The 24099-nt window shown below is 54.3% G+C and overlaps 1 long non-coding RNA gene and 2 pseudogenes across 1 annotated transcript; all 3 read left to right on the forward strand.

Moving 5' to 3' along the window:
• The first annotated feature begins 2035 nt into the window (after positions 1-2035).
• LOC138065635 (G-protein coupled receptor 83-like) lies at positions 2036-6347 on the forward strand (annotated as a pseudogene).
• A 3438-nt stretch (positions 6348-9785) lies between these two features.
• LOC138065636 (uncharacterized) lies at positions 9786-12531 on the forward strand. The gene is made up of 3 exons (XR_011138734.1): positions 9786-9836; positions 10075-10153; positions 11036-12531. It is a non-coding gene; the product is annotated as an uncharacterized lncRNA (long non-coding RNA).
• A 5408-nt stretch (positions 12532-17939) lies between these two features.
• LOC138065637 (G-protein coupled receptor 83-like) lies at positions 17940-23804 on the forward strand (annotated as a pseudogene).
• Positions 23805-24099: the final 295 nt, after the last annotated feature.

A 24099-nucleotide genomic window follows, 5' to 3' on the forward strand; every position in this document is an offset into this window, starting at 1 on the left:
GGGCAGAGGGTGGCTCGTGCTGTCATCACCCGGAAGGCAAAGGGCATCTGGTGCCTCTGAAGCTGCAGTGGCTTGCAGGGCAAAATCTGTCTGCGCCCGCTTGTTCTCATTTCCAGCTCCACAGGCCCCGCGGGCTCCGACCGCGACGCCTCGCGGCACGCACCAAGGCAAAGGCAAAGGCAAGCCCCGGCAGCTTCTGGCTCCAGCCACTCTCAGGCTTGGGTTCTTTCTCTCTCCCTCCTTCAGGCACTCGGGCAAACCATCCTCATCGACCAGCAGCTGCTAGAGAGGATGGAGCAGCAGTGGCAGCAGGCCGAAAGGCAGCTGGTAAATAAGCATTCCCCACTCAGGCTGCCTGTGTGCTCCCCGATGCAGCCCCAGCTCGCACAGCCACGTGCACGGCCTTGAGGATGCAGCTCCCCGCTGCTATGCTCGGCCACAGGAGCGGTGCTCTGGCAGCAAAGAGCCTCGGCCAGCTACACCCCCAGCCGGGGGAGGCTCCCGCCAACCAACATCTCTGAGCTCTTGCTGTCCTCTTCCTCCTTGCTCTTGCCGGGGAAGCCTCAGCTTGGGTCACTTTTTCTCTGGCAGCAAAAGGAAAAGGCCCAGCTGGTGGACCTGCCATGCTGTGAGGAGAACGAGCAGGATGGGCCAGCTGAAGAAGAGCAGCTGGGTGCCCGTTGCACCGCCAGCCCTGAAGGCCTGCGCAGCTGGAGGTCGGAGCTGAGGAGACGGTGAGAGCAGAGCTGCTCCGGGCAGCCGCTGCGCCAGCAGCCTGCTCGGAGCCTGCATACGGAGGCGCTGCCCCCGCCTGGGAAGGGCTGCCTCTCCGTGCCCCAGGGCACGCGCAGCGCTCTCCTGGCGGCCCTGAAGCACCTTCGCTGCCCCCCTTGCTGCCCTGGGATGTCCTTCCTTAGCCCACGCCAGCCTGGGGACGGAGGGGCACTCCTGTCGCTGGCCAAACACTGGTGGCCGCCCCAGGTGCTCTGGAGGGGCTCCCCAGAGCTGCTGGTGGGTGAGCAGCCACCTTGCAAGTGTCGCCTGCCTGGCAGCTGTTGCGGCCCAGGCAGAGCCCAGGGCAAAAGGGCCTCACTTGACATTCCCACCCATGCTCAGCTGGCATGTAGGACAGCCGGCAGAAAGAGTCGGGTCCTTTGTGCTGGAGCTCTTCTGGCAGGCAGGGCTGTCCTGTCCTGGCAGTGCCCGGCGGACATCCCCAACTGATTGCGTTGCACAGTGCTGGCCAGCAGCACAGGGAGCACAGGGGGAGTGGGCAGAGCGCTCGTCCTGCCCTCTGAGCTCTTCTCCTTTCCTTCTCTCCCTTCTCTCAGCTTGCAGAGCAAATGGCAGCTCCTGCAGCCTGCAGCACTGAGGAGATTTCCTGCCAGGCTGACCCAAAAAGCACGCTAAGCTTTCCTCCCCTCCAGACGTGGTGCACACGCACCAGTTTTCCAGACGCAGCCATGGTCTTCCGGTACAGCCTCGTGGAGACAGACCTATTATCCAAGCGTGCCTGAGTCAAAGGTCTACAAGGCAAAGCAGGTTCTGAAACGGCTGGGGCTTTTAAAGCTATTGTTAGCAGGGGCACAAACCTCCAAAATTACCAACTGACTGCAGAAAAGCATTTTTAAAGCAGCCTTTGATCAAGCTGTTAAAGCCATACAGTACTCACCATGTGGTTGCTCATAGTGAATTGAAAGCCTCTACCGTAGAGCGTTTGAACAGGACATTTCCAACCGAGGAGTGGAGATACGGAGAGCAGGAAACACTTTTTGCTGCCCTGAGGGGTTGTGCGAGTTTATCAAGAGCTGGAAGCACAGCTTGCAGCGACCTGTCAGAGCCCGGCCGTGGCCATGAAGCCTTTCAGCTCGGCGAGGGCTTGGGAAACTGCCCATGGCATGTGTTTCGAATGAGAGACTCTGCTCCCCTGTGCTAAAAGGGAGACCACGTCAGGGTGCCTCCAGCAAAAGCGAGAGCTGAGAAAGGTTGTGAGCAGACTTGGACAGAACGACAGGATCTGTCAGAATGGCCGAGGTTGGAAGGGACCTCTGGAGATCATCTAGGCCAACCCCGCTGCTCAAGCAGGGTCATCTAGAACACGTTGCCCAGGATTGCGTCCGGGTGGGTTTTGAATCTCTCCAGGGAAGGAGACTGCAACCTGCGCTTACCTTCACCAGCCTGCGGTGAAGGCCCTCAGCATCCTGTGGTATATGCTATTTTGGCTCTTGGTCTTCTGCTCTTGATCTGATAGTTCCTCATGCCTTGCCGGAGAAGAAACACACTGCAGGTCTCCTCAGTGCTCAACGCCCAGCGTGCGGCTGCTTGTCGCTGTGCATGTTGGATTCGCTGGTCGGGGCCGTCCCTTCTAGTCCTCCTTTCCTTACAAGCACCTGTTTGTGACTACACCTGTATTTGTACAAAACCTAGAACGTACCACTTAGGATCCAATCTGTATTCCAAGAGGATCCAATCTGTATTCCCTTGGCCAGGAGAAAATCCCTGCCAACAGAAAGCTTTGCCATGCTAGAGGAGTGAGAGGAAAGCTTCCAAATCAGCTGCTTATTCGCTGTCCATCTGTTGCCATAGCCCTGTTGGTCTGCTAGTTAGTAGATGCTGTGCTGTTATGGCCAGGCCGAAGCTTGCCTGCCAGATCTCGACGCCGGAACTTGAATTGGGAATTTCCTTTTGAAGATAGCACCGCTGCCCCACCCAGTGCTGGTGGATAAACAGCGCAGAATTTGCAGCAACTCACTAATGGCTGTGCACAGCATGAAAGGATGCTGAAGGCTGAAGAGAGTGGCTTTGTCTTTCTCCTAGCGAGCAGATGCGTTGACCTTGGAGTAGTGCCCTGGGGGAAGGTAGTCGCGCGTGAAATGACCACGTCAGAGTAGAAATGTTGTGCAGCCCGATGGGCAGAGATCCTTGCTCAGAGCTTGTGCAAGACGGGAGCTTGCTGAAGCTGGGTATAAAGGCAGCAAGAAGCAGAGAGAGAAGCACATACTGAGCGCACAGCAGAGCAGCGCTGTGGTCGGGCACGTGCGTTGCGTCCTGCCTTCCCCAATGGCCTTTGGGCATCGTTTACAGCCAGGAAGAGCGTTAGCGCGCAGGCAAGTGAACGACTGCTCTGCAAGTCTCCTGTTGACTCCGTGTGCTGTACTGCATCGTAAATGCCATGTTTCTGACTCGGAAGAGCAGAGCAGCTTTTCAGAAATGGTTTTTCATTTTGTCTGGCTCCTTAGTTAATGCCTTTGCCACATCGGGAAAGTTACCCCTTAACAGAAGTTTTGAAGAGCCTTTTGCACTCCCAAACTTTTCCAGTGTCTTTTCCTGGGAAGACTACACCCTGGCTGACTGGCAGAGCTTCGTGGGCAGGAGTCGAGACGGAGCCCAACTGCGGAATCTCTCACAGCCAAAGCCCTGCTCATTGCGGCATACTCCTGTAGCCTCATCTTCTCGCTCTTCGGCAGTGTCCTGGTCTGCCACGTTGCGATCCACAACCAAAGGATGCACTCTGCCACCGGCCTGTTCATCGTGAAGCTGGCCGTAGCTGACATCATGATGACACTTCTCAACACACCTTTTACGCTGGTAAGAGTGGGACAGAGACCCCTGACTATGGACCCATAGCTATGACACATTGGCATAACTGAAGGCTCCGCCTCAGGGTCTTATGACATGAGCCCTCCTCCTCCTCTTTCTCTCATTTGCTCCTGCTGCAGTGCCCTGGCATATGCCCTCTCACCTGCTGTCCCACGCCTTCAATTGCAGTGAGGAAGTTGCGCGGTGCCTCTGTCTCCCAGATTTCCCTGAGCCAGCTGCCCTCTACTGGGAGTATCTAGGCTTAACAACCTTCATTTTGCTCTAGGTCCTGCCGCTTGTCCTCATCTCTGCTGCCTACGTGGCAGTGGCCAAGAAACTCGGGCTGCGCCATGTCATGGGGGATGGCACCCCTGAGCAGTACTTTGCCCTTCGCAAAAAGGCGGCGACCACTATCAAGATGCTGATGCTCGGTGCCATCCTCTTTGCGGCCTGCTGGTTTCCCTTAAATTGCTACGTTGTCCTCCTCTCCAGCCAGACCGTGCGCACCAACAGTGCCTGGTACTTTGCCTTTCACTGGTTTGCAATGAGCAGCACCTGCTACAACCCTTTCCTCTATTGCTGGCTCAATGACAGTTTCCGATCGGAGCTGAAGGCTTTGCTCAACGTATGCAGGGAATCTCCTGGCCCTAGAGAACAGAGGCTTCCTTCCACAGCCCCATCCTACCGACTAGCTTGGCCACAACACGGCAACTTGAAGAACTTACGTGGCCCCCGTGCCCTTCCATCAGCCTCCAGCCTCCAGCCAGCAAAGACAGACATCTCTTCAGTGGAGCCGACAGTCACTGTGAGATAAATAGTGGCCCTGGGAAAAAGTAGAAGCACTGTACCTAGGTGTGGCTAGAGCTAAAACAGTGCGAAGACGGGGAGTCCTGCACTCCTACTAGTGGCAGTGCCAGCACGCCGGATAAAACCAACAAGCCCAGCTCTGGCAGAGGTAACGGGAAGGAGTTACATCTTTGATGCTGGCTGATAATAAAAGGGAAGGAAGCAAACTCTTGGCAGGAAGGAACTCTTCTTATGTTTGTCAAATGGCCTTTGGCTCTCTTTGCAGGACGGGCTTCTCTGCATCTGTGCCCCTAGGTTATCTGCGTGAAAAACAAGAGAACTGGGGCCTGTTCTTTGCACAGAGGTCAAACCTCGGCTTGTGACTACAGCAAGTGTTGGCAATGCTGTATCGCCCAGGATTTTTCTTCCATCTTCTGGCCATGAATACTCAGAAGGCTTGTCTTCAAATAGAGCCAGAGAAAAAGAAAGGACATTCCAAAAGCTGTATCTTGCCTTGCAATGGAAAGAAACTAGTTTCCCTATCCTGTGGCAATGAGTTGGAGCGGCACACGAGGGAGCCCACTTCCACGTTCAACTTGTAGCAGCTAGCGACCAAGTGAGAAAAATCGCCTGGTCTTTCAATGACTGTAGATGAAAAAAGAGAAAGTGTTCTTTGCAATGTCCTGCAATAAATGCACCTTTGTGAAATCGTGCCAAGGCTTGGCAAGGTTTTCACACACAAAAGGGAATACAGCAACTGCCATTTCTTGCAGCTAGCCTCTCCTTCCACACCTCTGCATGTCTCACTTCTTCTGTGTCCCCTTGCTTTTTCTGTCACAGGTGCTGCGAGTAGCGTTAAACTCGGTATGCGTCAGTAGCTTGAATTCAGGATCGTGTTACTGCTTCTGTATTAAGCACCCAGGAGCCAGAGCATTTCGTGTGACTGCTGCGCAGGTGCAAAGCTTTCTTCCTACCTGCTTTGACCTTGTAGGCCAAGTCCCAGTCAATCCCTTGCCATTTGCAATATGTCAGCAGGAGGACCCCAACGTGGAGGGCCCGCGATCCACGCTCCCCAAGCTAACGACAGCACAGCCTGACTCTTTTGCAGCGAATTAGTCTTTGGGAACGTGGACTATCTAACAAAACTGTTACCGTGCACTTAGAAGAGAAAAGCAGCGGCGCGATATTTTTAGAGCCGCACCAACCTTGGATGTAGTTTAAACTGCTCTAAATGAAAACAATTCCTTGTTTCAGGTGCTCAAGATGTAGCCCATGTGAGCAATATCAGTTTTAGGTTGATACAGGAAAGCAGGTGAAAGAAGCCGGGACCTAAGCCCATTTCTGCTCCGGAAGAAAGAGAGTGTTGGAAAAGGCCCCTTCCAGCAGCGTGGGAAGTTAGCCCGTCCCTTCCAAAATCTTTCCCGTGAACATTATCCTCTCATGTTTCCCCTCGCCTCTTCCTTCCTTGTAATCATGCAGCTCTGACTTAATTTCAGAGTCCCTCGTAACCCTGCAGCCATCCTCGCCACCTTTGAACCCTTTTAACTTCTCTCTTGGGTACGTCAGTGTTTCCCCAAGGGAAGGGAAAAGGTGCGTGTCCATATATGTGCAAGGGCTGAAGCAACAACATAGCGGCTGCGTTTGGGTCCCTCTGTCCAAAGAAAAACTGTCCGTGCTTACATGCAGTTTACAGGAGCAAGTGCTCACTCGGTGGCAGTAAAGGGGAGGGCTGAGAGAGCTGAAGAGAAAGCTCTCTCTCAGAGAGGGAGGGAGTGTATGACAGGGGCAGGCAGCAGGATGGGGATTGGGACACAGAGACAGGACACATGGAAAAGTGGTGACACGAGGAAAGGAGATATCTGGAGCCTATGCTGTCATCGTCCCACCTTACCCTTGTCACAGAGGTTGTGAATTTTGAGCCTAACCACGGTGATGATGGCATACTTGTTGTTTTGTACTTATTAATAAAAACCTTGAATTAACAACAACAGAGTTTTACTCGTAATGTGATCTTCTACTGTGATCCTTCAGAGCATTTTCGCTCCTGTGAAGGAACATGCGGTGCTCATGGCGCCAGCCAGATGAGCACTCCAGTGGGGTCTCTCATGTCGGCATCACCTGCTGGCTGTGAAGGGCTGAGTGAGCTCACGCCTCGGTCACTCCCACTCAGAAAACTAATGCAAGGAATTTCCAAAATACGACTCTGCTGCTCTCAAGTCCATCACAGCGGTGAGGAATAAATCTTCCTTTGCATTCTGGATGCATCTCTCTGTGCTTTAAGTCCTTTCTTTGTTTCTGCTTCCGTTTCTTCCTTCCTTCCTTTCTTTCCCTTCCAGTACACGTGGTGCAGTTGCTCTCAAGCATGTGCCCATGTGACGCCTAGAAGAGCTTCTGGGACAGGAGTCTCGTATTTAGCTTTGTGTGGGACTAAGGGATTCTGGTGTGGACTCAGGTAGGATGTTCTTTCTGAAGCTGAAGGGAGCCTTTTGCCATCTAAGGGAATATGCTCTGTCTTTGGGTGCAGTTATCATCCTCTGAGTAAGCACATATGGAGAATCTTGCCAGAACGCCAATACACAAAACCCTCGGAGGTCCAGGCACCCACGTGCTTGCTCCAGCTAGCTCGGAGCAGGGCTCCCGCAGGCATAACCCTGGATCCTGTCCCCCAGCGCTGACCGCAGAAAACCTCTCTCCTCCCAGTTCCGCCCCATGCCCCACCGGATCCAGGCAGAGAGGAAGAATGACAAGTCCAGTGAAGTGCAGGCGACCAGAGAGATGGACCTGCTACAAAGAGAAGAGGAGGTGCATCGGACGGAGTTCCTGAATGCTCTCATCGAGGACTGAGCTGAAGGGGCCCAGTACAAGGCAGAGTTTTAGAGCAAGCAGGACACGACAAGGCAGGAGAAGGACAAGCTCACGGTGAAAGCAGTTGAAGCGGTGCCCTTGCCAGCTGATTTGTTTCCCTGCCTGTATTTCACACGCTGTGCTGTAATGTACCTAATGCGCTACAGGGAAACGTCTGAGGAGCGTTTGCTAATTATGTATTCTTCATTTGCTTCCTGTCTGACTGGGGATTCTGGAGGAAGAGTTTGCGTCCAGCAGCGCTGCTGAAATCAGTGGGGGCTGTGCTTTGAGCCCAGGCAGCGCAGTATACAGCTATTGCAACAACATAACACCCTAGGCAATTTAAAGTGGGCATCCGGACTTTGTGGGGATGTTTGCATCCTACCTCAGCTGGGCTGCTGATCAGAGGCATTCCTTTAAAATGTAAATAAGGTTATTTACACCGCCTTCAGATGCCATCTTGGTGCATGCGAAAAGCTGGTCAGAGTGACGAGGGAATGCGGCGGTATGTGCACGGGGCAGAGATCATCTTCTTCCATTTTGCCTTCTGTGTGTATATTTGTCTGCTTGGTGGAGCTTGACTTCTTGTTCCTTACATATTGTGCAGGGATGTGCAACCATCAGACCGGTGGTTGAGTAATTCGCCTTGGAAAGACAGATTAGCAAGAAGGACAGTCTGTGAGAGGACTTTGGTGTGAAAAGGGACTGGTTACTCTGCAGCACCGTCAGCATCATGCTGTCGGGAAGCTTTTCTTTTCCCTACAGGGATATAATGCATCAGGGCTCAGTGGGAGACATTATGGAAAGGGAAGATCATTTTGTTTCGTTTGACTTTCGAAGCAAGCGGATTCTCCCCACTCCCACTCTCATACTCACAGCTTCACAAGCATCAAGACTGGCTTGGCCAGCATCACTGGTGTGTGATGCAGAGGTCAAGGGATGCTGGCTGCTGAGGCATTACGCCCCTCAGGTTCCTCTTGATTGACAACAAGGAATTCGTTTTTGGACAGACCTGTAATATTCTCTAGGAGACAACAATTATTAAGTTATCTTCTCCCTCAGAATCTTGCTCCTGCTTCCATTAATCTTAGGCAAAGGCACTGCCTGCTGTGGCCTCATTTGGAGCATCCTCATAGCTACAGACCGTCTTCCTGTTGCGGTAAAGGAAGGGGAATGGTATGTGCAACGTACTGGAACTCTGTTGCTCTCCTGTTGTCATACCACAGGTCTTCTGCTGCCGTGTCATCTAGGTTGAGGTCTTATCAAAGCACTGGTCAAAGCGCTCTGCCCTGATGTAAAGAGTGTGTTAGCCTGTGTTTAGCAGTTTGACTGCTGTCTGTCATGTCTGTCACGTCTACTTTTTAACGGCTGCCAACGTTCTGCATCGAGTAGAGCTTATTAAGTCGCCTTCTTCTTCTTCCTGAAGCAACTGGGTACAGTATGCAGGAAGATGTTGCCCACTGCCCGTTCCAGGTCGATGTTCCTGGCACATTTATTTTACCTCCTGTGGCACTAGGGTATAGCTATTCCTTTTCTTTGACAGATACTGCAAAATTAACATGCAAAAGCCTCAGCCAGTGACCTAAAATACTGCCTAGACATCATCGGGCTTACCCAGTGCATCACTGTGTCCATTAAATGTGAGACGTACAGGACAATCAATAGCATTGCTAGTCTCTCTTCATCCAACCCAAAGTTTCTGTGGGTTTGGCAGTCAGACGGGCAAGCACTTGCTAATGCCTGCGGAGGTCAGATCCTTGGAGCCGCCAGGTTCTCGGAAGGGCTTAATTTCTCTTTTATCGGCCAAGGACCTTGGCTTGTCTTGCTTTGTGTATGTGTGTGGGGGGGGGTTGTGTGCGTGCACGTGTGCGTGGGTGTGCGTTTTCAGTCCTCTACAGAAGACATGCCTGCTCAGCAGGTTTTGGTGTGACAAGATCTACATGACACTGTTTGCATGTTGTCACGCGAGCCCCTTAAAAATACTGCCTTTGTTTTACTCTTGCCTTTAGGTCGTTGCAACCACAGCCCTCCTGGAATTCATCTAAGTCTTACTCAGAGGTGAGAAGCATCTGGCAGGAGTACAGCTGCAGAGCTGCCTTCTGCTACCTTGTGATCTGGAAACAAGTAGCTGGTCAAAACTTCAGCGTAAACCAGCACAAGTTCCCAAGCTGCTGGTTGCAGCAGCAAGGGTCTGCACGTTCGTTCTTTGTTGTTGGGGTTTTTTTGGTTTTGGTAGTGGGTCTCTCCGAAAAATACAAAGACCGCGTTGTACTTGTGAAGAGTTCGTAGTCTAAGACGTGCAGAGCTATAGGCCTGCGGGCTCCTTTGGGGATTTGCAAGGTCGAGAGCCACACTTCTGCTGGAGCTGCACACTGTACAGTTCCAGCCTGGAGCCCCCTCAAGTGTGTGCTACAGCTAAGTAGGTATTCAATTTGGGTCCCCTTCTCCCCTCCCCCAGGAAAGGCACTCTCCTCAAACTTTATGTGCTGTATCTCTGGGAGAATGAAAAATTTGGTCTACAAACTTTATAAAAGGCCTGCCTCTTTTCTGTTTTTTCAGGATGTTAGAGATGAGGACTCCGACGTAGAAGGAATTCCAGTTGTTCCTTCTTCCAGAGGAAATCACAGGTTGGTACGTGTCTTTTGTTCAGAAGTCTGCCATGACTGCGTTACTTCTGATTGTGAAGCAGTAGAATCTGGGGCTGGGGGTCACTCTTTGGACAAACAGATTTTCAAAAAATTCGGAGCAGTGTTTAGAGAACTTAGATGACCTTTGGTTACCTACTGATGTGGATGTCTCGTATTTGAGAACTGCACATGGTAACTTTTTCTCCCCCTCCCTTCTCCTCTTTGTGTACGTTGCAAGGTTGCCCACTACATCTTCACTTAGTAGAAGGGCTTCACCAAGCCAAGCATCTCGAGGAGTTGAATTCGACTCAGAGGAGGTAGGGGATACAGTGGTCTTCTCTCTGTCTAGTTCTTGTCCGTGTCTTTCGTTTACTGTTTTACAGCTGCTTGAAGAAAGCACCTCAGAATAAACTGGCGTGGTTTTTTTACTAACAGCACTACATTAGGGCAAGCAATTTTTAATAAAAACAGGTGCAGGATTGTCACACATACGTAAGGCTAGAAGGGACCTCAAGCAGATAGCCAATCTGTTTTTTCCCCTCACTTCTGGATGTCTCGTTGTCGTTCCTGAGAAGTGTGGAACAGGGGAGGCTACTGCATGCTATGGGCAGTCTGTCCGCGTGCTTGGCTATGTCCTTTGACTTATTTCCTGGGCTCTTAATCGCTCCAAATCGTGTGAATCCTTTAGAAAACCAACACACCAAACAAACCCCTGTGCCCTCAACAATTCAGCTGCCCGTTCTTCCCGTATGTATGGGAACTGCCGGGAAGAGTTTACTCTGCAATCAGTAAACGGGTAGCATGTCCTTTATTCCCAGCTTTACACTGACTACAATACAGGCTCTGCTGTAAGCACTCTGCTGCCTGTTGTCATGGACTCTGCGGTTGTCCTGTGTGGCCGGGATCCCGGCCTTAGGGATGTCAGACGTTGGCAGATTATGTGAAATGTTTCTTCCTTCTGCCCACTCTACTGTCTGTTGGTACCTGAAATACAAAGCTGCATGTCTTCCTGAATGTACAAAAACAGTACCTTGATTCTTGCATTTCTTATTACCTCATGAGGTGTAGATGAATATGACTTCATCTGAAGTATGTTCTGCCCCTAATGACAACATTTTGCTAATCTAAAGAGGAGCTCCCTCTCTGTGGCTCGGAATGCATGACGGTTTGAGTAATGCATATCTATTTGCAAATTGCAGGAGGAATTTGACCCCTTCAAGAGCACTGCAGCATCAAGAAGAACTAAATGATTTCAGGCTCGCTAGATCAGAGAGGCCACTGAAGGAAATGGAGAGCAGTATACGAAGCATACTCTGTACGATGCTTTTCTGTAAACGATGGTTTGCCTTAAATCTCCACTTCTGTGGCATGGCTTAATTTGGTGGCACTGCATTCAGTACGATGTGTGTGTCGCGTTACTCGATGCAGAGAGTGTCTAACATTTTACAAGCTTTTTGAAGAAGTACTGCCTGAAACTGCTAATTCTGTGTGAAGCTTCCAAAAGCCTTTCAGATGCTTTTTCAGATGGGAATGTAAACAACAGAGTCATATCTTTTATAGAAAAGGTCATTCTTTTGGGACTTGAGTTTTCCGGAGGAGTAAATTCAGGGTAGGATGCAGGTATGGAAAAGGACATGGATTTGGCCAGAACAACGAACTTTGCACTTATTTGCAATTTTGGTACCGTTACAGTTCAAAACTCTAAAGAGTAGCAATTTGACCCAAAGATACCGTACTGCCCAGAGTGTTCAGGGTTAGCACTGGAAAATGTGGTGGTACTTCCAGCTTCCCGGGAGAACTAAACCCATGACTTCTGCTCCGTAAGCCCTAGACTTCAGGCTGAATTGCATTATCAGCTTCCTACCCTTCTAAATAAGATGCAGGGGCTGGAACCCTGCAACTGTGCAAGGAATGCTGCTTGAAGAACTAAGGAGTTGAGCCAGGAAAGGGCAAGACGTTGCCTCCTACTTTCTCTTAGTTGATGGTTTCCAGCTCTCTCTTACCGCGGCCCTCCTGAAGCGTCCTTGCTGTTTTTCCAAATACTTCTCCACACGAGACTTTCAACACGGAATAGTGTGTTGACAGCGAGGAAACAACTGCTATTGGACCTGCTAGAAGAGCTAGACCTGCTGCTTCTTTGCCTTTTCTCTCCCCCGCCGCCTCAAAACAAAGAAGTGCCAAGATGTCAATTGCCAAGATGGAGCTTTTCCAGGAAGAAGCCAGAAGAATTTATCAGCTAAGCCCCCAGCACGTCAGAGACGCACTAAACACAGCGAGGAGCAGCAGCCATGCTTTTGCGTTGTTTTGCCTTCTCCCCCAAAGGTAGGCGGTTGCCGGTCGTGTTGCTGTCTGTGGCTCTCGCTGAATGTGACTGTTGCTACTTGGTCTGCCAGCATTCTGCCGAAGTGAACTTAAAGGAGGCTCACGCTTCCCGAGGACTTCTGTAGCAATGATCAAGCCTTTGGAATTCCTAGGGTACAACTCAGTTAGCAATTCCCAGAGCAGTATGCTCACTTCAGGTTTTGGGACGCAGTTTGGTACTCTTAATGAAGGTAAACAGTAAGAGCTGTCAAAGCCATTAGAATAATAACCTATGCACTAGACAAGCGGCTGCCTTTTTTGAGCTATCTGTGTTAAAGAAACAGTGCATGTCACTTGTATGGACTGCATTGAATCAAAGGGATTAAGATTTTAATGTGCTTTGCTTCTTTATGTTGCTACCCAAATTACACCTATTTTGTTAGAGAGACTGGAGACAAATAGCTAATTCACTGCTTCATTAAGATCTTAAGGGGAGTCTGTCTTCTAAGGTTGCAGGCATATGCTGGGCAAAGACCTTTAGCAAAGGTGTCAGAAAGGAGTCATTTCAAAGTCTGTTTGGTTTGGTCTACCTTCTTCACAAGGATGTTGTTGGTTTTCTCCGTTAACTGTCAAATCCATAGACGGTACGTTTTTCTGTTAAACTGCAGCCGTTGTCAAATAGCCTGACAGAAGATAAAGACAGGATCTTTAATTTCAGAGGGGAAAGTGGTGTGCGTAGAAAGATATTTCTTCTAATGATCAACGTGCTTGTACAAGGACAAGACACTGTTTCTCCCTCACAGCACGCTGTTGTAAAAAGGATGCTTCTCGTTCGTGTAACTTGCAAGCCACCTTCTGAAGGAACCTCTTGGAGCCTCGAGGCACTGTTAGGCAGAGCGCTGCACAGGGCAACGAAGATGTGCTCAGAGCAGGGAGCTCTGAGGGACGTGAGGTCTAGGGAGAAGGTGAGGAGAGGCCACGGGGAGCCCAAGGCCCTTCAGGTGCCCTTCCCAGCACTGCTGCAGGGCTTTGCTGTGCAGAGGCCATCAGGGAGTAGCTGAGGCGGGAAGACTTGCACTCAGCAAGCCTGCGGGGCCTGGGCAAGGAGAGAGCACCTCGCCGCCCTGGCAGACCAGCTCCCCAGCCATCTGCCGTGGGCTGCGCTACGGCAATGCATTCAGCTTTGCTCCGAGAGAGCCTCCCGCGTGTTCCCACCATCGGCGCTTGGGCACGTGTCCCTGGCATATTTGCATATCAAAGCCAGTTGGGTGGTCCTGGAGTTTCCCAGCAGCCTTTGCTCCCTCACGCCTCAGCGCTGCCGCTCACGGGTCACAGTGGCCTTGATCACGTTGCCAGGAGCTGCTGGTGTGGTGCTGCACTCCTTGGGCAACCGAGGAGGTGGGAGGTGGTGAGAGGGCCTGCTCTGCGGTTGCGCCTTGGGACCTGGAGCAGCACTTTCACCACTTGTGTTTTCCCTTTGGCATCGCCGACTCAGAGCCTGTGGGCTCTGAGTCATCGTCGTCGCAGCCATGCTGCGTAAGGACGGGAGGACAAACAACCCCCCCAAGAGAGTCCGATTCCAGCTCCCCGAGAGGCACTGGCGCGAGGAGCTGGACTGCGAGAGCCGCGAGGCTGCTGCGGCGCTTTCGGGCGCAGCAGCTCCCTCGTCCTCTTCTGCGCTGCTCTGGGGGGAGCCCAGCCAGCCTGACGAGCACGGCCTGCCCCGCGCGTGGCCAGCTCAGAAGGCAAGGAAGACCTGGCTGAGGGGCCTGTCTTCTCGTCTCTGGCAGCTGGGCAGAGGCTCTGCGGGTAAGAAAGTCCTCAGAGCCAGCAGCTCTCCACATGCCGCTGGGGATCCCTCCCTTGGCAGAGCAGGGCAGCCCAGCGGGGAGAGATGGCTGAGGGGCGCTCGGCCTGCCCCAGCCTCCTCGAGCAACATCCTAAGGGCAGGCAGGTGGCTTCCCCAGGAGGTACGCTGCCTGCCTTGAGTCAAGGCCCCTCCGAGGGGCTTCTTGGAGCAGGGAGCCCAGGCAGGGATGGAGGGCCCCTGCCCACAGCAGCCCTGAGACCCTCAGTGCTCCTGCCGGGGCAGCCAGGCACCGGCGCTCATACCTGGGGGTTTTGCACTCCTTCCGTTGCCAGCCAGCCAGTCTTGCTCCAGCAAGAAGAAAGGCAAGAAGGCCCAGAAGCCCATGGAGACCCTTGCTGCCATGTAAGCCATTTCTGTCCAGCTCTCTCCTACAGATCGTTCCCCCTGTTCCTCAGTGGACCCCAGCATGCCCTCGGGCTGGCCAGCCAGCCAGCCGGCACACACATCCTCCCCGCATGGCCCTGCCCAAAGCACACGCGCTGCACTGGGCCCCCATCCAGGCGAGGCACATCACAGCCTGCTCGAGCTCACCTCGAGCTGCCTCTCCTGGCCCTCCTCAGGGCTGAGCCTCAGCTCAGCTCTCCTCCTCCACCCGCACTGCCCACAAGGCCAGGAGAAGCTGGCCTGAGCCCCCCGGCAGTCGGGAGTGCGAGGCAAACTGTGGTGGCCCCAGGGCTGTGCCCGGCACACCAGCCGGCTGCACTTTGGAGGAGGCCTGAGTCTGTCATCTGCACCCTTCTGCTCACTGCCTTGCCCTTCCCGTCGCTGCAGCGTGCCCACGGGCCTTGTGGACGAGCAAGGGGAGAGCAGCACCAGTGCCTCCGGCCCAGTCAGCGGCCAACACCTGGTGAGTGAGGGCAGCCCCCGTCACACAGGTCTCAGCTGGCCCCTGCGGCGACACCCGTGCCCGCCTTGGCAAGCGGCAGAGCCCCCAAGCCCAGGGCACAGGGTCCCCGCTCCCCTCCCGGCCCGGCCCGGCTGCACCCAGCCTTGGCCTGCTGCCTGCTCGCCCTCCTGCCGTTGGCCAGCGGAGGAGAAAGGCAGCAGGCAGCTCAGTCCCAAAGGCAGAGAGCGCCTGGGCAGCAGTTGGGAGGAGCAGCTGTGGAAAGGCTGCCTTCCATGCACGTCCCAAACGCCTCCTGTTGGAGCAGGGGCTGCGCCCGGGAAGCTGCAAGCACCGCCGCAACAGCCCCAGCAGCCCTGGCTTGCCATCTGGCTCTGCCTGCCAGAGCCCCCAGCCTCCCTCGAGATCCATCGCCTCCACACCTTCTCTCCTTCCTCTCTGAGCCCTTGTCTTTCCCGCCCTTGTCCACAAAGGCCGAGGAGAGCCTCGACGCAGGGGTGCCCACAAAGGCCGAGGAGAGCCTCGACGCAGGGCTGCCCAGCCCTGAGGAAAGGGGCATGCCTTGTGGGGAAGACACCGGCGAGACGGGTAAGCCCCGAGCTGCCTGGGTGCCCACGCAACAAGGCTGGCACGACATGGGCATGCAGGGGTGCTGGGCTGAGCCAAGCAGCTGGCAGCAAAGGGCATCCCTTCCTGGACAACCTGGACATAGCCGTGAGAAGGCCTTGGGAGGTAGCGTGGGTGTGGGGTGCCCAGGATGCCTTGGGGAAGCGGTTTCCTGCAGCAGGGTTGACAGAGGTGACAAAAGATGCCCAGGAGAAGAGCCCCAACAGACATGACCCAGGCTGCTGCTGGCAGCGGGCAGTGCCTGCAGGGCGCCAGCACCCGCTGATCCCAGGAGGGATCTGGGGCCTGCTGGGGCAGATGCGCAAGCAGGGATCTGGGGGCTGCCTGCAAGGCAGGCCATGGGCAGACGGGTCAGGAACGGGAAGCCCTGCTGGGACTCAGCAAGGCCATCCTGCCCTGCTGCTGCTGCTGCTGTTTTCCTGGCTCCTCTGGTGCTTTGGGAAACTCCACGGCATTTGCAGCGCGTAGGGGAGGCAACGGCTGTGCTTGGCAGGAACACTGTTCAGTTGGGCTCTCCTCTCCTCCCATCTTCCTCCTCGCCCCCCTGTCACAGAGCAACCCCCTGCAGCAGAAGGCTGTGCCTCGGAGCCAAGCTGCGACGAGGACATAGAGGCGGCCGTCCGATACATCTGCAAATACGTCAAGGACCTGGCCGCCTACATGGACCAAGCCATCGTCCTGGGTAGGCCGCCAGGGCTGGAGGGTGAGGTCTGGTGCACAGCGGGACTGGGCTCCCGCTGACGGCCGCAGAGCCAAGCGTGAAGGGAAGACAGGGTCTTTTGTTGGAAGGGAAGAGCTTTCCGACCTCACTGTGCACGTGGAGAGGGAACAGAGGGTTGGCGGGTGCCCCCTGGCCTGAGCCCCAGGCTGGCAGCCCGCCTGGGCAGTTGACACCAGGCTCTCTGGCTCACCTGGTGCGCAGGACGCGGGACAAAGGCCTTTCTGCCCGCGGCTTTGTCCTTGCCTGCGTGGGGGTGGAAGAGCTCCCCACCGAGGCAAGGAGGGCTGTCCACCGAGGCAAGGAGGGCTGGCAAGAGCAGGCCTGAACGTCTGTGCCTGCTCTTGCTGTCCTTGGGGGTTTTGTCAGAGGGCGCCCCATCAGCAGGCCCAAACCCTTGTGGGCTGCGGTGTCTCTTTTCACCTTGGGCTTTTTCCTTCCAGAAATGGAGCTCGCCAAAGGCCTTCAAGCCTTGGCGAGTGTCTTCAAGAAGACCAGCTCTGCAGAGGTAAGCTGGTGCAGATGCGCAGCTCCCAGAGCTCACCCCACAAACCCCGGTGCCCTGCTCCCTGGGCTCCCACTCCAGCTGCCCGGCAGCGGGCTTGGCCCTGACAGCTTCTGCAGGCCTCCCGTCTCCCTCCCAGCAGGCTCTTTGCCGCCTGCGCCTGCCAGCTCCCAGCCCAGACCTGCGCTTTGCTGCTTGCACGCGTGCAAGGCAAGCACGGCTAAGACACCTAGAAACAACCCCTTCCACATGGCCGTCTTGCTGAGAAGACTCTTTTCCTCACTCTTCCTCCACCTTTGAGAAGGTACTTCCCTGGTCTCGCCATGTCGTCGTCACTCGCAGCAACACGTGTTTTCTCGTTTCACAGGCATCCGTGCCAGCGCTGCAGCACGAGGCAGCCACCGAGGAAGGCCCTCGGCAAGGCAATGAAGAGCAAAAGCTGCGCCTTCAGGTAGCAGAGCCGCCCAACACAGGCTCTTGCCCCTAGTCCCACACAAGGCTGCTCATGCGTGCGCCCCGGCATGCACAGTCCTGAGCCAGACAGTGCAGAGGGCCTCTGCTCAGCAGCAAGGACATGCTGGCCACCTCCCTACTCCCGGCGACCACAGGCAGCTCTTGCCACAGCTGCCTTCTCGTTTGTGCTCGGCCTTGCTAGTGCCTCGGCGCAGCTCCCCTTCCACGCGCACCCAGCCACGCGGGTCTCGGGGCTCTCTGGCCGCATGCAGCAGGCAGCCAGGCCTCACGTGCTGCTGTGGGGGCAGAGGGTGGCTCGTGCTGTCATCACCCGGAAGGCAAAGGGCATCTGGTGCCTCTGAAGCTGCAGTGGCTTGCAGGGCAAAATCTGTCTGCGCCCGCTTGTTCTCATTTCCAGCTCCACAGGCTCCGCGGGCTCCGACCGCGACGCCTCGCGGCACGCACCAAGGCAAAGGCAAAGGCAAGCCCCGGCAGCTTCTGGCTCCAGCCACTCTCAGGCTTGGGTTCTTTCTCTCTCCCTCCTTCAGGCACTCGGGCAAACCATCCTCATCGACCAGCAGCTGCTAGAGAGGATGGAGCAGCAGTGGCAGCAGGCCGAAAGGCAGCTGGTAAATAAGCATTCCCCACTCAGGCTGCCTGTGTGCTCCCCGATGCAGCCCCAGCTCGCACAGCCACGTGCACGGCCTTGAGGATGCAGCTCCCCGCTGCTATGCTCGGCCACAGGAGCGGTGCTCTGGCAGCAAAGAGCCTCGGCCAGCTACACCCCCAGCCGGGGGAGGCTCCCGCCAACCAACATCTCCGAGCTCTTGCTGTCCTCTTCCTCCTTGCTCTTGCCGGGGAAGCCTCAGCTTGGGTCACTTTTTCTCTGGCAGCAAAAGGAAAAGGCCCAGCTGGTGGACCTGCCATGCTGTGAGGAGAACGAGCAGGATGGGCCAGCTGAAGAAGAGCAGCTGGGTGCCCGTTGCACCGCCAGCCCTGAAGGCCTGCGCAGCTGGAGGTCGGAGCTGAGGAGACGGTGAGAGCAGAGCTGCTCCGGGCAGCCGCTGCGCCAGCAGCCTGCTCGGAGCCTGCATACGGAGGCGCTGCCCCCGCCTGGGAAGGGCTGCCTCTCCGTGCCCCAGGGCACGCGCAGCGCTCTCCTGGCGGCCCTGAAGCACCTTCGCTGCCCCCCTTGCTGCCCCGGGATGTCCTTCCTTAGCCCACGCCAGCCTGGGGACGGAGGGGCACTCCTGTCGCTGGCCAAACACTGGTGGCCGCCCCAGGTGCTCTGGAGGGGCTCCCCAGAGCTGCTGGTGGGTGAGCAGCCACCTTGCAAGTGTCGCCTGCCTGGCAGCTGTTGCGGCCCAGGCAGAGCCCAGGGCAAAAGGGCCTCACTTGACATTCCCACCCATGCTCAGCTGGCATGTAGGACAGCCAGCAGAAAGAGTTGGGTCCTTTGTGCTGGAGCTCTTCTGGCAAGCAGGGCTGTCCTGTCCTGGCAGTGCCCGGCGGACATCCCCAACTGATTGCGTTGCACAGTGCTGGCCAGCAGCACAGGGAGCACAGGGGGGGTGGGCAGAGAGCTCGTCCTGCCCTCTGAGCTCTTCTCCTTTCCTTCTCTCCCTTCTCTCAGCTTGCAGAGCAAATGGCAGCTCCTGCAGCCTGCAGCACTGAGGAGATTTCCTGCCAGGCTGACCCAAAAAGCACGCTAAGCTTTCCTCCCCTCCAGACGTGGTGCACACGCACCAGTTTTCCAGACGCAGCCATGGTCTTCCGGTACAGCCTCGTGGAGACAGACCTATTATCCAAGCGTGCCTGAGTCAAAGGTCTACAAGGCAAAGCAGGTTCTGAAACGGCTGGGGCTTTTAAAGCTATTGTTAGCAGGGGCACAAACCTCCAAAATTACCAACTGACTGCAGAAAAGCATTTTTAAAGCAGCCTTTGATCAAGCTGTTAAAGCCATACAGTACTCACCATGTGGTTGCTCATAGTGAATTGAAAGCCTCTACCGTAGAGCGTTTGAACAGGACATTTCCAACCGAGGAGTGGAGATACGGAGAGCAGGAAACACTTTTTGCTGCCCTGAGGGGTTGTGCGAGTTTATCAAGAGCTGGAAGCACAGCTTGCAGCGACCTGTCAGAGCCCGGCCGTGGCCATGAAGCCTTTCAGCTCGGCGAGGGCTTGGGAAACTGCCCATGGCATGTGTTTCGAATGAGAGACTCTGCTCCCCTGTGCTAAAAGGGAGACCACGTCAGGGTGCCTCCAGCAAAAGCGAGAGCTGAGAAAGGTTGTGAGCAGACTTGGACAGAACGACAGGATGACAGGATGACAGAATGGCCGAGGTTGGAAGGGACCTCTGGAGATCATCTAGGCCAACCCCGCTGCTCAAGCAGGGTCATCTAGAACACGTTGCCCAGGATTGCGTCCGGGTGGGTTTTGAATCTCTCCAGGGAAGGAGACTGCAACCTGCGCTTACCTTCACCAGCCTGCGGTGAAGGCCCTCAGCATCCTGTGGTATATGCTATTTTGGCTCTTGGTCTTCTGCTCTTGATCTGATAGTTCCTCATGCCTTGCCGGAGAAGAAACACACTGCAGGTCTCCTCAGTGCTCAACGCCCAGCGTGCGGCTGCTTGTCGCTGTGCATGTTGGATTCGCTGGTCGGGGCCGTCCCTTCTAGTCCTCCTTTCCTTACAAGCACCTGTTTGTGACTACACCTGTATTTGTACAAAACCTAGAACGCACCACTTAGGATCCAATCTGTATTCCAAGAGGATCCAATCTGTATTCCCTTGGCCAGGAGAAAATCCCTGCCAACAGAAAGCTTTGCCATGCTAGAGGAGTGAGAGGAAAGCTTCCAAATCAGCTGCTTATTCGCTGTCCATCTGTTGCCATAGCCCTGTTGGTCTGCTAGTTAGTAGATGCTGTGCTGTTATGGCCAGGCCGAAGCTTGCCTGCCAGATCTCGACGCCGGAACTTGAATTGGGAATTTCCTTTTGAAGATAGCACCGCTGCCCCACCCAGTGCTGGTGGATAAACAGCGCAGAATTTGCAGCAACTCACTAATGGCTGTGCACAGCACGAAAGGATGCTGAAGGCTGAAGAGAGTGGCTTTGTCTTTCTCCTAGCGAGCAGATGCGTTGACCTTGGAGTAGTGCCCTGGGGGAAGGTAGTCGCGCGTGAAATGACCACGTCAGAGTAGAAATGTTGTGCAGCCCGATGGGCAGAGATCCTTGCTCAGAGCTTGTGCAAGACGGGAGCTTGCTGAAGCTGGGTATAAAGGCAGCAAGAAGCAGAGAGAGAAGCACATACTGAGCGCACAGCAGAGCAGCGCTGTGGTCGGGCACGTGCGTTGCGTCCTGCCTTCCCCAATGGCCTTTGGGCATCGTTTACAGCCAGGAAGAGCGTTAGCGCGCAGGCAAGTGAACGACTGCTCTGCAAGTCTCCTGTTGACTCCGTGTGCTGTACTGCATCGTAAATGCCATGTTTCTGACTCGGAAGAGCAGAGCAGCTTTTCAGAAATGGTTTTTCATTTTGTCTGGCTCCTTAGTTAATGCCTTTGCCACATCGGGAAAGTTACCCCTTAACAGAAGTTTTGAAGAGCCTTTTGCACTCCCAAACTTTTCCAGTGTCTTTTCCTGGGAAGACTACACCCTGGCTGACTGGCAGAGCTTCGTGGGCAGGAGTCGAGACGGAGCCCAACTGCGGAATCTCACAGCCAAAGCCCTGCTCATTGCGGCATACTCCTGTAGCCTCATCTTCTCGCTCTTCGGCAGTGTCCTGGTCTGCCACGTTGCGATCCACAACCAAAGGATGCACTCTGCCACCAGCCTGTTCATCGTGAAGCTGGCCGTAGCTGACATCATGATGACACTTCTCAACACACCTTTTACGCTGGTAAGAGTGGGACAGAGACCCCTGACTATGGACCCATAGCTATGACACATTGGCATAACTGAAGGCTCCGCCTCAGGGTCTTATGACATGAGCCCTCCTCCTCCTCTTTCTCTCATTTGCTCCTGCTGCAGTGCCCTGGCATATGCCCTCTCACCTGCTGTCCCACGCCTTCAATTGCAGTGAGGAAGTTGCGCGGTGCCTCTGTCTCCCAGATTTCCCCGAGCCAGCTGCCCTCTACTGGGAGTATCTAGGCTTAACAACCTTCATTTTGCTCTAGGTCCTGCCGCTTGTCCTCATCTCTGCTGCCTACGTGACAGTGGCCAAGAAACTCGGGCTGCGCCATGTCATGGGGGATGGCACCCCTGAGCAGTACTTTGCCCTTCGCAAAAAGGCGGCGACCACTATCAAGATGCTGATGCTCGGTGCCATCCTCTTTGCGGCCTGCTGGTTTCCCTTAAATTGCTACGTTGTCCTCCTCTCCAGCCAGACCGTGCGCACCAACAGTGCCTGGTACTTCGCCTTTCACTGGTTTGCAATGAGCAGCACCTGCTACAACCCTTTCCTCTATTGCTGGCTCAATGACAGTTTCCGATCAGAGCTGAAGGCTTTGCTCAACGTATGCAGGGAATCTCCTGGCCCTAGAGAACAGAGGCTTCCTTCCACAGCCCCGTCCTACCGACTAGCTTGGCCACAACACGGCAACTTGAAGAACTTACGTGGCCCCCATGCCCTTCCATCAGCCTCCAGCCTCCAGCCAGCAAAGACAGACATCTCTTCAGTGGAGCCGACAGTCACTGTGAGATAAATAGTGGCCCTGGGAAAAAGTAGAAGCACTGTACCTAGGTGTGGCTAGAGCTAAAACAGTGCGAAGACGGGGAGTCCTGCACTCCTACTAGTGGCAGTGCCAGCACGCCGGATAAAACCAACAAGCCCAGCTCTGGCAGAGGTAACGGGAAGGAGTTACATCTTTGATGCTGGCTGATAATAAAAGGGAAGGAAGCAAACTCTTGGCAGGAAGGAACTCTTCTTATGTTTGTCAAATGGCCTTTGGCTCTCTTTGCAGGACGGGCTTCTCTGCATCTGTGCCCCTAGGTTATCTGCGTGAAAAACAAGAGAACTGGGGCCTGTTCTTTGCACAGAGGTCAAACCTCGGCTTGTGACTACAGCAAGTGTTGGCAATGCTGTATCGCCCAGGATTTTTCTTCCATCTTCTGGCCATGAATACTCAGAAGGCTTGTCTTCAAATAGAGCCAGAGAAAAAGAAAGGACATTCCAAAAGCTGTATCTTGCCTTGCAATGGAAAGAAACTAGTTTCCCTATCCTGTGGCAATGAGTTGGAGCGGCACACGAGGGAGCCCACTTCCACGTTCAACTTGTAGCAGCTAGCGACCAAGTGAGAAAAGTCGCCTGGTCTTTCAATGACTGTAGATGAAAAAAGAGAAAGTGTTCTTTGCAATGTCCTGCAATAAATGCACCTTTGTGAAATCGTGCCAAGGCTTGGCAAGGTTTTCACACACAAAAGGGAATACAGCAACTGCCATTTCTTGCAGCTAGCCTCTCCTTCCACACCTCTGCATGTCTCACTTCTTCTGTGTCCCCTTGCTTTTTCTGTCACAGGAGCTGCGAGTAGCGTTAAACTCGGTATGCGTCAGTAGCTTGAATTCAGGATCGTGTTACTGCTTCTGTATTAAGCACCCAGGAGCCAGAGCATTTCGTGTGACTGCTGCGCAGGTGCAAAGCTTTCTTCCTACCTGCTTTGACCTTGTAGGCCAAGTCCCAGTCAATCCCTTGCCATTTGCAATATGTCAGCAGGAGGACCCCAACGTGGAGGGCCCGCGATCCACGCTCCCCAAGCTAACGACAGCACAGCCTGACTCTTTTGCAGCGAATTAGTCTTTGGGAACGTGGACTATCTAACAAAACTGTTACCGTGCACTTAGAAGAGAAAAGCAGCGGCGCGATATTTTTAGAGCCGCACCAACCTTGGATGTAGTTTAAACTGCTCTAAATGAAAACAATTCCTTGTTTCAGGTGCTCAAGATGTAGCCCATGTGAGCAATATCAGTTTTAGGTTGATACAGGAAAGCAGGTGAAAGAAGCCGGGACCTAAGCCCATTTCTGCTCCGGAAGAAAGAGAGGTGCAGGAGTGTTGGAAAAGGCCCCTTCCAGCAGCGTGGGAAGTTAGCCCGTCCCTTCCAAAATCTTTCCTGTGAACATTATCCTCTCATGTTTCCCCTCGCCTCTTCCTTCCTTGTAATCATGCAGCTCTGACTTAATTTCAGAGTCCCTCGTAACCCTGCAGCCATCCTCGCCACTTTTGAACCCTTTTAACTTCTCTCTTGGGTACGTCAGTGTTTCCCCAAGGGAAGGGAAAAGGTGCGTGTCCATATATGTGCAAGGGCTGAAGCAACAACATAGCGGCTGCGTTTGGGTCCCTCTGTCCAAAGAAAAACTGTCCGTGCTTACATGCAGTTTACAGGAGCAAGTGCTCACTCGGTGGCAGTAAAGGGGAGGGCTGAGAGAGCTGAAGAGAAAGCTCTCTCTCAGAGAGGGAGGGAGTGTATGACGGGGGCAGGCAGCAGGATGGGGATTGGGACACAGAGACAGGACACATGGAAAAGTGGTGACACGAGGAAAGGAGATATCTGGAGCCTATGCTGTCATCGTCCCACCTTACCCTTGTCACAGAGGTTGTGAATTTTGAGCCTAACCACGGTGATGATGGCATACTTGTTGTTTTGTACTTATTAATAAAAACCTTGAATTAACAACAACAGAGTTTTACTCGTAATGTGATCTTCTACTGTGATCCTTCAGAGCATTTTCGCTCCTGTGAAGGAACATGCGGTGCTCATGGCGCCAGCCAGATGAGCACTCCAGTGGGGTCTCTCATGTCGGCATCACCTGCTGGCTGCGAAGGGCTGAGTGAGCTCACGCCTCGGTCACTCCCACTCAGAAAACTAATGCAAGGAATTTCCAAAATACGACTCTGCTGCTCTCAAGTCCATCACAGCGGTGAGGAATAAATCTTCCTTTGCATTCTGGATGCAT

This window comes from Struthio camelus, chromosome 1 (genome assembly GCF_040807025.1).
Source record: "Struthio camelus isolate bStrCam1 chromosome 1, bStrCam1.hap1, whole genome shotgun sequence".
In the NCBI taxonomy this organism is placed as follows: Eukaryota; Metazoa; Chordata; class Aves; order Struthioniformes; family Struthionidae; genus Struthio; species Struthio camelus.